This window comes from Malaclemys terrapin, chromosome 5 (assembly GCF_027887155.1).
Source record: "Malaclemys terrapin pileata isolate rMalTer1 chromosome 5, rMalTer1.hap1, whole genome shotgun sequence".
Taxonomy (NCBI): Eukaryota; Metazoa; Chordata; order Testudines; family Emydidae; genus Malaclemys; species Malaclemys terrapin.
Window position 1 is genome coordinate 15925402 of NC_071509.1, and position 15461 is coordinate 15940862.

General features: G+C 42.4%; 1 protein-coding gene across 2 annotated transcripts in view; it reads right to left on the minus strand.

Moving 5' to 3' along the window:
- The window catches only part of LOC128838685 (spondin-2-like), a 115428-nt gene that overhangs the window by 60744 nt on the left and 39223 nt on the right, over positions 1–15461 (minus strand). Inside the window, exon 1 of one of the 2 annotated variants that reach the window (XM_054031077.1) lies at positions 3518–3592. The exons of the other annotated variant lie outside the window; for it this stretch is intronic. The gene's annotated coding sequence lies outside the window, so the exon portion shown is untranslated. Of the gene's footprint in view, positions 1–3517; positions 3593–15461 lie in introns of those variants that run through there. 2 annotated transcript variants of the gene reach the window in all.

A 15461-nucleotide genomic window follows, 5' to 3' on the forward strand; every position in this document is an offset into this window, starting at 1 on the left:
TTCAGTGTGCAAAGAAAGGGAGGAAACTGTGGCCTGTTTAAAGTTCATAATTAACTCCTTTGGTTACATGTCTTGTTACATAAATTCTATCTTAGGGTTTTCTATAGTCCCCACCCATGTAGTATTTAAGTACTTCCCAGGTAAATTACATCTGCAGGGCAATGTCCCTCCCTAGTGGACTTCATGAGTCTGCTACTTTTCTCACTTCCCTGGTATTGAAGTACCTACATCTTTAATTTATATAGCTCTATCATGGATTTTACAGGCCTGTCAGTGATAGGTCACTTTTATAGAGAAAAAGGGATACGTCAACCAGATACACCTATTTTCCTCTTCTCATTTCAGCTAATTTCTATTCATTTTTAGGAAAGCTCTTTGGATCCATTCAGGGATTATTTTTGCAACTACTTGACCTTTTAAAACAATTTTAAGACAAGGCTCAGCATAGCCGAACCGAGTGAGGGAGAATCACAAAAATTCCCTTCTCTGCCCGCTTCATCCAGGGTCTTCCAGATCTACTCCCAGGTTAAATTATAGCAGCCCGATGAAAATACCAAAGGGTCTAGTTCAGGGATCGGCAACCTTTGGCACGCGGTGGCCAGCACATCCCTCGGCCCACGCCGCTTCCTGCAGCCCCCATTGGCCTGGAATGGCGAACCACAGCCAGGGGAAGCTGTGATCAGCCAAACCTTTGGACGTTATAGGTAAACAAACTGTCCTGGCCCGCCAGCGGATTTCCCTGACAGGCTACATGCCAAAGGTTGACAATCCTTGGTCTAGTTCATGGCAGTTAGTACATCCCTGTCCAACTGACCACTTCCACTTCTTTAGACTGTATATCCAAAATGTATCAATTTACACCATTATTTATACCCTTCCAAATAGAATCATAGAAGTGTAGGACTGGAAGGGAACTCAATAGGTCATCTAGTCCAGTCTCCTGCGCGGACAGGACTAAGTATTGTCTACACCATCCCTGACAGGTGTTTGTGGAATTTCCATCATTGGAAGATTTTAAAAGCAAGTTAGACAATCTCCCTAGGTAATTTGTTCTAGTGCTTAACTACCCTTACAGTTAGGAATATTTTCCTAATGTGTAGACTAAATCTCCCTTACTGCAATTTAAACCCATTACTTCTTGTTCTGTTCTAAGTGGATAAGGAGAACAATTTATCACCCTCCTCTTTAAAACAACCTTTTACATACTTGAAGACTGTTATCGCTTCTCCCCTCAGTCTTCTGTTCTCCAGACTAAACAAACCCAATTTTTTCAATCTTTCCTCATAGGTCATGTTTTTCTTCAGTTATTTTTGTTGCTTTTCACTTGCCTTTTTCCAATTTGTCCACATCTTTCCCGACATGTGGTGCCCAGAAAAGGACACCAAATTGAGGCCTTATCAGTGCTGGGTAGAGTGAAAGACTTACTTCTTGTGTCTTGCTTACAACACTCCTGCTAATACATCGCTTTTTTTGAAACGGCATTATATTGCTGACTTATATTTAGTTTGTGATCCACTATAACACCCATATCCTTTTCTGCAGTGCCCCATTACCATAATATCCCAAGAAACAAAATCAAAACAAACCAACAGTCTCCACGTGTGCTTTCCCTCACTACTTCCTTTGAAGCAGTCAAGGACCTTTGCTTTCTTCTGCTATTGCTTTGGAAATTCCCAGTTGAGTAAAAGTTTCAACAGAGAAATCTACAGTAGTTTAGATCAATCTTGCTCAGACTAAAGCCTACCATTGTAGCAGGGCTAAGGTTTAAAACACTTTTCTATGCTCACTGCAGTCTACTCCTCCTAACAGATTAGCCAGGTTACAAGCATACTTCCGCTCTAGTTCTGACATCCCATACTACTCCCAAGAATGTACCTACACCACCTTATGATTTTCAGTCTAGTTCTTTTTCCTTCTCCATATATTACAGATACAAAATGAGCTCAAGCCATAATATTTGGAGCATCCCTTTGTTCAGAGGTTTTCAAAGATGCTCAAATACCATGGTGATGATGCATAAGATAGATACAAACAAATGTAGTTTTTTGTTGAGTACCTGGAGATACTCAGTACAAGAGCATCAGTTCAACCTGAATGGCAGTCAAGCTGGTAGTGTCTGATATGGCGTGGAAGTTACGTACTGTCAATCCAGAGTTAGGAGGTTTCCATATGTTCTGTTGCCCTTTTAATTGATATTCTTTTTCTGGAATGTTCGGAGTCTTAATTTATGACTCTAGCCACAGCCAGTTTCTGTAAATGTAACACCCTTGCATAATAGCCTCTTTTCATAGTTTACTGCTGTTTTATTTGCATCTCCTGGAAGAATGCCATTTAATAATATTTTTAAACCACCCCTAGGAAGAGAATCTACTGCCCTCAAGGCACCTCACTGAAGTTTGGAAAGAGAACCCAAGAGTTCCAGCTACACCCCAGTAAAGCACTTTCTTTTATGGGGTCCACATTACAAAATACACACCAGGCCTGTTTGCTGGCATATTTTTAATTATCCTTTTTCTATTTCTGAGATGTTTGTGTTGCTATTTTGCCCCTGACACCACTCTGAGGTTTCTCCATTAAAATCCAGAGGCAGAGTGGGAAGCAGGCTGGATCCATAAATATTGCAGGATTACCTCATCCAGCTCAGGCAAGCTCTTGAAACCTCACAAAGCAGCCTTCTTTCAACAGTTGTTTCTCTTCCCCCCAGTTCTTACAGTAACAATGGCACGTATTTAGCATCCTACTGTCACTTTTCTGTGCCTGTTTCCTGTCCTATCCTTTTTTTTATTCGTCTAAATAGACTGTAATTTTTTTGTATTTGTATAGAACCTAGCACAGTGGGGTCTTGAGCTCAGTTGGGCCTCTGAGTGCTATCATAATGCAAATAATAAATAAATATAATAATAATAATAATTAATGTTGCAAATTAAAGTACACATTCTCTTTAGGACCTGACAATTTGCTGCCTGCACAAGGTATTTTTGGGCCATTTGGCCCAATTTTTACTCCTGGTTGTGAATTCTCCTATTAACATGGATTTGCAGCTCATGGGAAAGAAAGCTTAGACAGTGTAGCAAATACATAGTCTTCCTCCAGGGAGCAGTGCCTGCAGATCAGCCTTCCCTCACTTGCATTCTTGCTGAGACCCATGTTTAGTACAGAGGTATTTGACTTGTGTGCAATAACAGTCTGGATAGTTGTGGTTGTGAGGGGTTTTTTGTTTTTGGGAAGTCAGTAAACATCGAGTGCAGTTCCCATCACACTCATAAGAAATATAAACTAGACTCTATCTGGAAAATATCATTCTGACTGCATTTAAAACAGAAAAATCATGTCACGATGATTCATTGCAACATAATGACTTAAAGTGACTAAGTTGATAATGTGCAAGAAAAATAATGTATTATCCACATATTGCACCAGCTAAGAGCTTGTAGGTATCATGTGCCATTGAGACCCAGCTCATATATCCCATGCTGCATGTACTTGGAGGTATTCTATACATACAGAGACCGCCTACCTTCTCCCAAATCCAGCCATGGGCTCTGTTGGTGGCTCAGCTATGTGGTAGGAATGTCTGCCCCCCTTGGTCCAACCCCAACTGAGTTGTAGGGCTCTCTGCTTTTATACTTCTGGAACTTCCTGCAAAGAGGGTGGGGTTAGCTGTGCCAAACAAGGTGATTTAACCCCCTTTGTACCAGGGTGAGGCCTACAAGCCCCCATGCCCTTCTGCATACAGGCTGTAGTTCTGTCTGGCACTCAAGAGAGCCGCATGAGGGACAGGGTGAAGACATACATGTAAGGGCCACGCAGGTTCTGACCCACCGTCAGGCTTCAGATTCATTTTTATTCATCTTTTAAGTGAGCATCCAGCTCATGAAAGGTCCCGACTGGCAGCCATCAAGGCTTTAGGGTATGAGCTGGGAGTGGTGATTCCTACCCAGGTAGAAGTAGCCATGGTGGCGCTGCTTGAACTAGCACCTATCTGAAGAAGTGAGGTTCTTACCCACGAAAGCTTATGCTCCCAATACTTCTGTTAGTCTCAAAGGTGCCACAGGACCCTCTGTTGCTTTCTAAAAATAGCAGTTTGTCAGCAGCAGCATAGGTGGCCACTTGAGCTCACCACCCCAAGTACAAACCCACCCGACTCCCCAGCTGTGTTCTCAGGTGGCTAGCCACTGCCCATGCTGCAATGGATGCACTACTGTTGATAGGCACTAGCTGGCAGAGAGCTAGTTATTTTAGGGTATCATCTATGAGAGCTGGGAGTCACACCTCCCAGCTCAAACATAGACATAACCTAAGGCACTGGAAGAGGTAGCATATGGACAGAGTTAATACATGCGTTCCCGGCACTGCCCTAATATCAACATATTCCAATCTCAGTAACACCAATGCAAATGTACAGTAAACTTCAACAGTTTTACTCTGAATTGACATGGCATCGCCTGTCCCAGTGTATCTCAATCCTGTTCTTGTAGGATCAGTACATGAGAGGCAAGAGAACTTTGCTTTCGGTGCCTGTTCAAACCTTGAACTCTATGTTGAGATCAACAGTGCTCGTTATGTTGAGGGCACCTCTCTACAAGGAAATAAACTGAGGTCATCAACTCGTTCCACATAGGCTAGAAAATAGATGTCATTTGATAATGATTTTGAAACAATATTGAGCAGCAATGAATTCAAACAAGCAACATTGGGGACAAATTATGAGGTCACTTACTCCAGTGTAAAGACAGAGTAATCACACGCAGTTACTGTACCTTGACACTGGAGTAAATGACATCAGAATCTGGCCCTAACAATAAAAAGCTACATAATGTATCCCATTACTAACTGCCCTCGGCCAACCGGGTCCTCTATTTTTCCTGCTCTTTATGATATATGAACTTTCATTGTTTATTTTACATTTCAATGGACAAACTGAGAAAACATTTCTGAAACTCTTCGACTTTATGACAAATGCAGAGATTAATATGTAACCCTATGAAAATGGAAATAATGATGCTTTTCCTTCACTCGAGATGTAAAGTTCCACATAACAAAGTATAATTATTGTTATGAATCAACTGCACAGATGTCACAGGGATAACACAATAAAGTTAATCCATTTTAACTTTGTAATAATCATAGTTTACAGAAATGTTTCTGTGTAGTTAACCACCAAACTCCAGGAGTGGGATTTCAATAAAGTGCCTGACCAAGTTAGGTGTACATCTCCCACTGAAAAAAAAAAATCAATTAGAATTGGGTGCCTAACTCCTTTAGGCACTTCTGAAAATCTCAATTTATATTAATTGTATTCTATAAAAGTACTATATAATGGACATGGGTGTAAGAGGAACAGAATGTCTCTCAATACACTAGAGCATTAAAAAACAGCTGGTGAGAGTGCCACATTGCCCTTTGAAAGGATAACATACTCTACTGTGAGATATTGGATGAAAGATTCCATAACATCAATGGATGGATTATTGCAGAATACAAATTCCGGTATTCTCCTGGAATGTACAACATACTCCACCCCCAAAAGGATGCAGAAGTGTAAGGAGATGTCCTGAAATGGTTCAAATCCTTCCTTTGCCTCAGCAGCAGAATCCCTCCAGTCTCAATCCTCTACCCCAGCAATACTCAAACTGATGCTTGAGAGATACAAGTGGATCTTTAATGTATTTCCTGTGGCTCTTTGCAGAACAGGATATTAAAACACCACATGATTTAATTATTAACCAATCTAAGTTATTAACCAATCAGGATGCTTTTACGATGTTATTAACCAATTGAAGTTGATAAAATAATACTTAGTCAGTTATTTTGCTGTGAGAATGTATATAGATAGATGGATAGTAAATGAAACAATACAGTCACACTACTGTGGCTCTTTCGAGATCTGAGAATCACTGATCTACGCTGTATTATTCAACATGTGTATTAAGCCATTGCGAGAGGTATTGAGACAACATGAGATGGGATTGAAGTGCCAGCAGCAGATGTATAGCTCTCTGTCTCTTTTACATCATATGAAAACAGCACCATCTCCCAGATTTCTCAGTGATTAGCCAAAATCATAGAATCATAGAATATCAGGATTGGAAGGGACCTCAGGAGGTCATCTAGTCCAACCCCCTGCTCAAAGCAGGACCAATACCCAACTAAATCATCCCAGCCAGGGATTTGTCAAGCCTGACCTTAAAAACCTCTAAGGAAGGAGACTCCACCACCTCCCTAGGTAACCCATTCCAGTGCTTCACCACCCTCCTAGTGAAAAAGTTTTTCCTAATATCCAACCTAAACCTTCCCCACTGCAACTTGAGACCATTACTCCTTGTTCTGTCATCTGCTACCACTGAGAACAGTCTAGATCCATCCTCTTTGGAACCCCCTTTCAGGTAGTTGAAAGCAGCTATCAAATCCCCCCTCATTCTTCTCTTCTGCAGACTAAACAATCCCAGTTCCCTCAGCCTCTCCTCATAAGTTATGTGCTCCAGCCCCCTAATCATTTTTGTTGCCCTCCGCTGGACTCTTTCCAATTTTTCTACATCCTTGTAGTGTGGGGCCCAAAACTGGACATAGTACTCTAGATGAGGCCTCACCAATGTCAAATAGAGGGGAATGATCACGTCCCTCGATCTGCTGGCAATGCCCCTAGTTATACAGCCCAAAATACCATTAGCCTTCTTGGCAGCAAGGGCACACTGACTCATATGCAGCTTCTTGTCCACTGTAACCCCTAGGTCCTTTTTTGCAGAACTGCTTTCTAGCCATTTGGTCCCTAGTCTGTAACAGTGAATGGGAGTCTTCCGTCCTAAGTGCAGGACTCTGCATTTGTCCTTGTTGAACCTCATCAGATTTCTTTTGGCCCAATCCTCTAATTTGTCTAGGTCCTTCTGTATCCTACCCCTACCCTCCAGCGTATCTACCACTCCTCCCAGTTTAGTATCATCTGCAAATTTGCTGAGAATGCAGTCCACGCCATCCTCCAGATCATTAATGAAGATATTGAACAAAACCAGCCCCAGGACCAACCCTTGGGGCACTCCGCTTGAAACTGGCTGCCAACTAGACATGGAGCCATTGATCATGACCCGTTGAGCCCGATAATCTAGCCAGCTATCTAGCCACCTTATAGTCCATTCATCCAGCCCATACTTCTTTAACTTGCCGGCAAGAATACTGTGGGAGACCATATCAAAAGCTTTGCTAAAGTCAAGGAATAACACATCCACTGCTTTCCCCTCATCCACAGACCCAGTTATCTCATCATAGAGGCAATTAGGATAGTCAGGCATGACTTGACCTTGGTGAATCAATGCTGACTGTTCCTGATCACTTTTCTCTCCTCTAAGTGCTTCAGAATTGATTCCTTGAGGACCTGCTCCATGATTTTTCCAAGGACTGAGGTGAGGCTGACTGGCCTGTAGTTCCCCGGTTCCTCCTCCTTCCCTTTTTTAAAGATGGGCACTACATTAGTCTTTTTCCAGTCATCCTGGACCTCCCCCGATCACCATGAGTTTTCAAAGATAATGGCCAATGGCTCTGCAATCACATCCGCCAACTCCTTTAGCACCCTCGGATGCAGCGCATCCGGCCCCATGGACTTGTGCTCGTCCAGTTTTTCTAAATAGTCCCAAACCACCTCTTTCTCCAGAGGGCTGGTCACCTCCTCCCCATGCTGTGCTGCCCAGTGCAGCAGTCTGGGAGCTGACCTTGTTTGTGAAGACAGAGGCAAAAAAAGCATTGAGTACATTAGCTTTTTCCACATCCTCGGTCACTAGGTTGCCTCCCTCATTCAGTAAGGGGCCCACACTTTCCTTGACTTTCTTCTTGTTGCTAACATATCTGAAGAAACCCTTCTTGTTACTCTTAACTTCCCTTGCTAGCTGCAACTCCATTTGTGATTTGGCCTTCCAGATTTCACTCCTGCATACCTGAGCAATATTTTTAAACTCCTCCCTGGTCATTTGTCCAATCTTCCACTTCTTGTAAACTTCTTTTTTCCGTTTAAGATCAGCAAGGATTTCACTGTTAAGCCAAGCTGGTCACCTGCCATATTTGCTATTCTTTCTACACATCGGGATGGTTTGTTCCTGCAACCTCAATAAGGATTCTTTAAAATACAGCCAGCTCTCCTGGACTCCTTTCCCCCTCATGTTATTCTCCCAGGGGATCCTGCCCATTAGTTCCCTGAGGGAGTCAAAGTCTGCTTTTTTGAAGTCCAGGTCCGTATTCTGCTACTCTCCTTTCTTCCTTGTGTCAGGATCCTGAACTCGACCATCTCATGGTCACTGCCTCCCAGGTTCCCATCCACTTTTGCTTCCCCTTCTAATTCTTCCCTGTTTGTGAGCAGCAGGTCTAGAAGAGCTCTGCCCCTAGTTGGTTCCTCCAGCACTTGCACCAGGAAATTGTCCCCTACACTTTCCAAAAAATTCCTGGATTGTCTGCACTTGGACTAATAATATCTGGCTAAAGCTGAACCCAGACAACACTGCTAGTAAGAAGAAAGCCTTCAAAATAATTTTCCTCATTCGTAACACCAGGGCCGGCTCCAGGCACCAGAGTAGCAAGCAGGTGCCTGGGGCGGCCAATGAAGAGAGGGGCGGCACATCCGGCTGTTCGGCGGCAATTCGGTTGCGGGGCCGTCACTCCCTCTTGCAGCGAAGGACCTGCCGCTGAATTGCCGCCAATCGCGATCGCAGCTTTTTTTTTTTTTTTTGGTGTGTGCTTGGGGCGACAAAAACGTTAGAGCCAGCCCTGCGTATCACCCCCTAGTTTTTAAGGCAACTGTCCTCAGATGGATAAGTTGATCTATAGCCTTGAGGTCCTTTTGGACTCCTTAATGCTACTGGAATCTCAAATAGGGACAGTAGCAAAAAAACCAGACTTCCTTCTGAGACTGGACTGAAGATCTCACCTATTATACCAGTCACAGACCCATTCACAGTGATCCACACATTCGTGACATCAGCTCCGGGCTTTGTTATTGCAATTCTAACCCACAAAAAGCTCCAAGTGTTTATTTTTAAAAAGGCAACCTCCCATATGTTTAGCAGCACAAGTTATGGTAAGCACCATCTTGGTGCTTCACTCTACACCAGCTCATCACTGAATACAGAGGCCTGGATCAAAATCTCTGCCTTGATATTCAAGGCCCTTCATAGATTTTACCCTAGCTACCTGAGATATCTGCTCTCCTCTCAAAGGACAGCTACATTCCAGTGGAACCATGAAACTATTGGCCACTAAGGGAAACTTCATAAGCAGAAACAGAACTTTCACAGGGACTGGACCAGTCCCGTGGAACTGACTCCTACAGAGATAAGCAAATGAACCTCACCAGATTGAAAATACACACAAACAACACTATTCAATAATGAAGCTATTTCTAAGAAAGAAATACTTGGCAGGTAGTGGGATACTATGGTGACTGGGGATATCTAGGTAGGTGGACAAATAGAGCCACAATTTTCTCTTTCTGCTCAGATGTGCTAGATGCAGGAATAAGGAGATCACAAAGATAGCCTAACCTGTGTGTCTAAAAACTATGTTAGCACATATGTGAATAAATGTGCTAGTCATTCCCAGGGCACCACCCTAGTCAGGGGACGTACCCGAAGGGCCAGTTTTCCCATTTACACCTCTGAGTATAATAAAGGGAACAGGGGAGACTGAATAATCAAGCCCCACAGTATCAACTTAGATGATATCTAAAAGCATTTAAGAAAACAAACTCCTTTTAGCAACTTGCGCTTAGATGGTCCATAACAAAGCTGAGTCAAAAGTTATAAAAATACAAATCTTTCTTATAAATGCCCTCTCTTCTGATTCACCTTTTTTTATTTCACTGTGCTGGGATTGTTTTATGATCCTTTGTGTTCCAGTTGTTGCAGGCTAGTGGGCTGACAAGAACTGTGCCCCATTTATGCATAGGAAACTTTGTAAGAATTTCTGCCTCGTAGCTGCCCCTGTCTTCATTTTCTTCTGAGGGCAGCTCTCCAGCATATTCAAGTGAACACCATGATTTGCACGATGAGTAACTGAAAAACCTAACAATGACTGGTAATAGGCAACGCTCAAGGAGGTCAGGAGCTTGTTTTTTTTAATTACTCCTTTTTTTTGGCTGCTTAGTTGTTTTGCTTTACTTTTTCCTCTTCTGTGGTTTTGACTTTTATTGAAGTAAGAGTTTCCTTCTCTTTTCTTGGATGCTGAGATGGAGGCGGTCTGATTCCAGAGAGAAGAGATTGAGTTCAGCATCTCCATGAACTCCAGTTAGTTTAGGGTTAAAAAACAAAATGAGGAGTGGAGAGGCCCAGTTGCAACATTTGTATTAGAAAAATAATTTTACATTCTCAAAAAGTCAAGGGGAAAAGTATAAATACAATTTTATTTGTAATAGGACTATACTTTGTAATAGGAATAAGTGGTTTGGTTAAAATCAGGGACAGTTCAGGTCAAAGTCAAGGCCAGCTGAGTTCTGTTTCAGCTGCTCACAGGCTTGGATGTGTTGGGAGGTACTGTCACTCAGCAAGGGGCAGCAGCCTTGTGGGATAGCACCAGATAAGTCAACTGCACTGTTGCAGCTCCAGCACTTCCTTGCATTTTTTGTCTACACTAGAATAATACAGTGAGAGTGGGCAGGAAAACAGTGCTTGGCCTTGCTCAGAGCAAAAGCAACCCATAACACCTGTGAACAGCTGCAAGCAGGTGTGTATAGACATGGTATGTTACAGGTTTACTAGGAGGTTAGAATGGTGCTAGAAACACAAAATGCTGTCATGTAGTCAGACAAGGTCTCACAAGACAAACTCTACCTCTGTCCAGCAGAAGAATTAGGATGGAAATCTGTGTGCGCTCATGGCCTTTTCAGCCCTTTACATGGGTAATCCCTGCATGGGGGAATCTGGAACCCTTAAGGCATGCCCCAAGTAAGCAACATGAAAGATTTCCAGGGAGAGACCTCTGGGCTAGCAAAGCAGAATCCTTCTGTGGAGTAAAAATAAGATTTGGGAATAATAAGAAATCTCAAAACACAGCCTACATTTTATTTTAACTGTAGTTTAGCTTCATCTATGTATACTCATTGACTGCAGGGAACAATTGACAACCATTTTCCAGAAGTTTCATAACCTGCAGTTTTTAACTCAAAATATTGACATATTTCCATTTAAGATAGGTAACTGCCATGGAGGTGTGAAAGACTAGACACCAATATTTGAGATTTTAAATCCAGCATTTGTAGTAACTTGACTTTGGCATTTAAAAGAATTTGTTTATGTGATTAATTACTCAAGCTAAACAAGATGACAAAGGTTTCATATAAGTAACAGAATCTAAATAAGCTTATTCAGCTTATTTTACTGTGTGTTTAGCTGATGTTCTCTTTTGTTATCATTCAGTAGTAGTAGATGCTTTATCATCTTCAGGTTTGGTGTGGAATCTAAGGGGACAATGTAAAATAATACACTTTCCAGTTGCTTTAGTATGATTTATTTTCCTTAACATAGGATAAGTTTGAAAGCACCCAAGCATTTTATTTGTTACACTATACGCACCAAGGGTCATAATCCCTCCTTTTCTTCCACACTTCTGGCACTTCAGAGGGCCAATATGGTCTAGTGGAATGAGCACAGGACTAGGAAACCCTGTTTATAATCCTGCAGCTGCCTGGGACTTGCGTTTAAACTGTAGGTAAGTAACATTAGGCCCAACACTGTGAGGTGCTGAAGCCCTCAGCTCCTACTGAAGAAAATGGAAATTGGTGCTCAACAAGTTGCAGAATCAAGACTTTAAGCTGCCCATGTTTCCGTTTCTCCATCTGTAAAATGGAGATAATTATACTCACCTCCTTTGAAAGGTGCTTTGGTGTTTACTGATGGAAAGTGCCATATAAGAACAAGAAATGTTGAATTATTAGTATCTATAAAGCACTTTGCAGGTGTAAATTACTCATTATAATTGGCTCAGATTATCCCTCAGAGATGCACAGATGTGGAGAACTCTACACACATGGATTTCACCACTCCCACACAGGAAGAGGGCTCAGTCACCTCCACAGAACTTTCCCTTCTCCTTCTGACCCTCTAGTGTCCAGGCTATGGGCAGGGGTGGGGAGCACACACATTATCCCTTCCACTGCCCCTGTGGAACTGAATCAGAAAAGATAATATGGCTTCAGACTGTATTATTTCCATGGAACTACTCCCTTCTCCTCACCCCATCTGCATCCTGAAGCAGCAGCTGCCAAGGAGAGTCCCCTGTAGCAACTGACTTCTGCAAGGGAAGGTGGAGGCTAGAAATGGTGTGGATACACAGACGTACCATCTGGATGACCCTGGCCACCTACATTTATACATTGGTATCTACAAGCTTTGGGGATAGAGTCTGTGGCATTTTCCACAATGAGGTAAACCCCAGCCCCTGACAAGATGATGATTTGGAGGATGCTCACAGATATTTCCTTCCCTAGAAACTCCCCCCGCCCATGGGTTTTGTTGTAGGAGGGGGTGATCTAGGCCATTCTTATTATGCCAATGTGAAGAATTCACAATGAAATTCAAAAGGCTCAAAATCTGAGCTTTTCCCACCCTTTTACTACTTTGCACATTTGTGAGTAAGATTTATTACCTCTTGATGAAGATAGACTCCCTCTCCATGTAGGCCTTGGTTTTGAAAACTTAGACACTCAGGGGGTGACCTGCTGCTGTTTTTGATGGGCCCAGGTTGGGAGCTACAGCAGCAAAGCATTGTGAGGCACCCAAGACTGCAGGGCAGGTGGACACAACCACTCACTGATCTGGATTGCACCCCAGAATGTGATAGCCTCTTATTTACTTTGTTCTCTTTACGCAGTTTCCTACAGGATGGATTCAACACATGCAGTACCTTTTTCTTGATGCAGCTTGTTCTTTCATGAAGTCATAAACTCTGTTTGCCCATCTGCTGTCAGATGCGGACTGCATTGCGCCATTTAAGTAGATTAATTTTCTTGAGATGGACCTTACTACAAGTCCCTTTTCCAGCTGGACACAATAATCAGGTTGACGTACACTAGCCAACAAGAAGTTTAATCCTCAATTCCTACATCTTCCATAAATCTGTCTACAGAGAGCCACTGCTAGAAATTCTTTGTAGTTTGTCATATTTATAAAATCCGTTGAGCCTGCCCCTAGTGTTTTGACTTTTTGTGAAGAACAGAGACTCTCTTGAGGGAAAATTTGAACCTTGGCATTTATCTTTCCATGCATTCAGATAAGCAGTTGTGAAAGCTTCTCTCGCAGGAATATCATTCCAAGGAGATATTTGCTTTCTCTGGACTGACAAATTTGACAGCTAAATATTGATATCATCTTGCAGTGTTAGTCAGCTGGAAGTCTGTCTGCAAACAAAGAGACAGGGCCTAGTCCTAACTCATAATAACGGCCATACTGGGTCAGACCAAAGATCCGTTTAGGCCAGTAGCCTGTCTTCCGACAGTGGCCAATGCCAGGTGCCCCAGAGGGAATGAACAGAACAGGTTATCATCAAGTGATCCATCCCCTGTCACCCATTCCCAGCTTCTGGCAAAGAGAGGCTAGAGATACCATCCTTGCCCATCCTGGCTAGTAGCCATTAATGGACCTATCCTCCATGAATTTATCTAATTCTTTTTTGAACCTATTATAGTCTTGGCCTTCACAACATCCTCTGGGAAAGAGTTCCACAGACTGACTGTGCGCTGTGTGGAAAAAATACTTCCTTTTGTTTGTTTTAAACCTGCTGCCTATTAATTTCATTTGGTGGCCCCTAGTTCTTGTGTTATGAGAAATAGTAAACACTTCTTTATCTACTTTCTCTACACCAGTCATGATTTTATAGACCTCAATCATATCCCCCCCCTTAGTTGTCTCTTTTCCAAGCTGAAAAGTACCAGTTTTATTAATATCTTCTCATTCGGAAGCCATTCCATACCCCTAATCATTTTTGTTGCCCTTTTCTGAATCTTTTCCAGTTCCAATATATCTTTTTTGAGATTGGGCAACCACATCTGCACTCAGTACTCAAGATGTGGGCGTACCTGATATTTTCTGTCTTATTATCTATCCCTTTCTTAATGATTCCCAACATTCTGTTCACTTTTTTGACTGCTGCTGCACATTGAGTGGATGTTTTCAGAGAACTATCCACAGTGACTCTAAGATCTCTTTCTTGAGTGGTAACAGCTAATTTAGACGCAATCATTTTGTATGTATAGTTGGGATTATGTTTTTCAATGTGCATTACTTTGCATTTATCAACATTGAATTTCATCTGCCATTTTGTTGCCCAATCACCCAGATTTGAGAGATCTGTTTGTAGCTCTTCGCAGTCTGCTTGGGACTTAGCTATCTTAAGTAGTTTTGTATCATCTGCAAATTTTGCCACCTCAACTCAGACAAATGTCTCACTGAAGTAAATGGGAAGCAATGTATTTTATTGCACCAGCTTCTGTTGGTGAGAGAGACAAACTTCTGAGTTCCACAGAGCTCTTCCTCAGGTCTGGGAAAGGTAACTAGAGTGTTGGTGTGTTCTGGTCTGTGGGGCTTGTCTGAAGACCAGAAGAGGGGGGTTCAGGAAAGATTTGTTTCAGAATGTGGTCCCCTTCAAGTATGGGTTGGAATTGTTTGATGATACCCCATTTAGGGGGTTCCAGTATGGGGTGGTAGGTGACAACTAGGGATCTGTTGTCAGTGGGTTTTTTCCCCTGTATTGAAGCAAGTTCTCTCAGGGTATTTCAGTGGCCCATCCATGATGCAATTTACTTCTCTGGTGGAGCGTCCTGTTTGGTGAAAGGCAGTTTTGAGTGTGTTAAGGTGTATATTCTGGATTTTCTCTTCAGAGCATATTCTGTGGTATCTGAGTGCCTAGCTGTAGATATCAGAATTCTTGGTGGTTTTGGGGTGGTTACAGGATCTATGAAGGTAGGTGTGGTGATCCATTGTTTTTTTGTATATGGTAGTCTGTAGGGTTATATTGTTGAAGCTGATTATGGTATCCTGAAGTTGATGCTGTGTGGGAGTGTTTTAGAGAGTTTGATGGATGGGTGGTGGTTGTTGAAGTTATGACGGGTACTTAGGTTGTCTGTCTAGAGGATGAAAATATCTATATAGCTCAGATATATCACTGGTTTTGTGTTGCATTTTTCCAGAAATTATTCCTCAAGGAGGCCCATGAAGAGGTTGGCATATTTATTTTGAATGGTTTCTTGCAAAATGTGTTACTTAACAATCTGTTCCATCTTGTATTTACCTTTCCCAGACCTGAAGAAAAGCTCTGTGGAGATCAAAAGCTTGTCTCTTTCACCACCATAATAAAAGATTACCCCACTCACCTTGTCTCTTTCATTTCATGGGCCCAACACAGCTACAACAAATACTGCAAAAAAAAAGATAAGCAGAAGAGACAATGGCAGGGCCGGCTCCAGGCACCAGCATAGCAAGCAGGTGACTGGG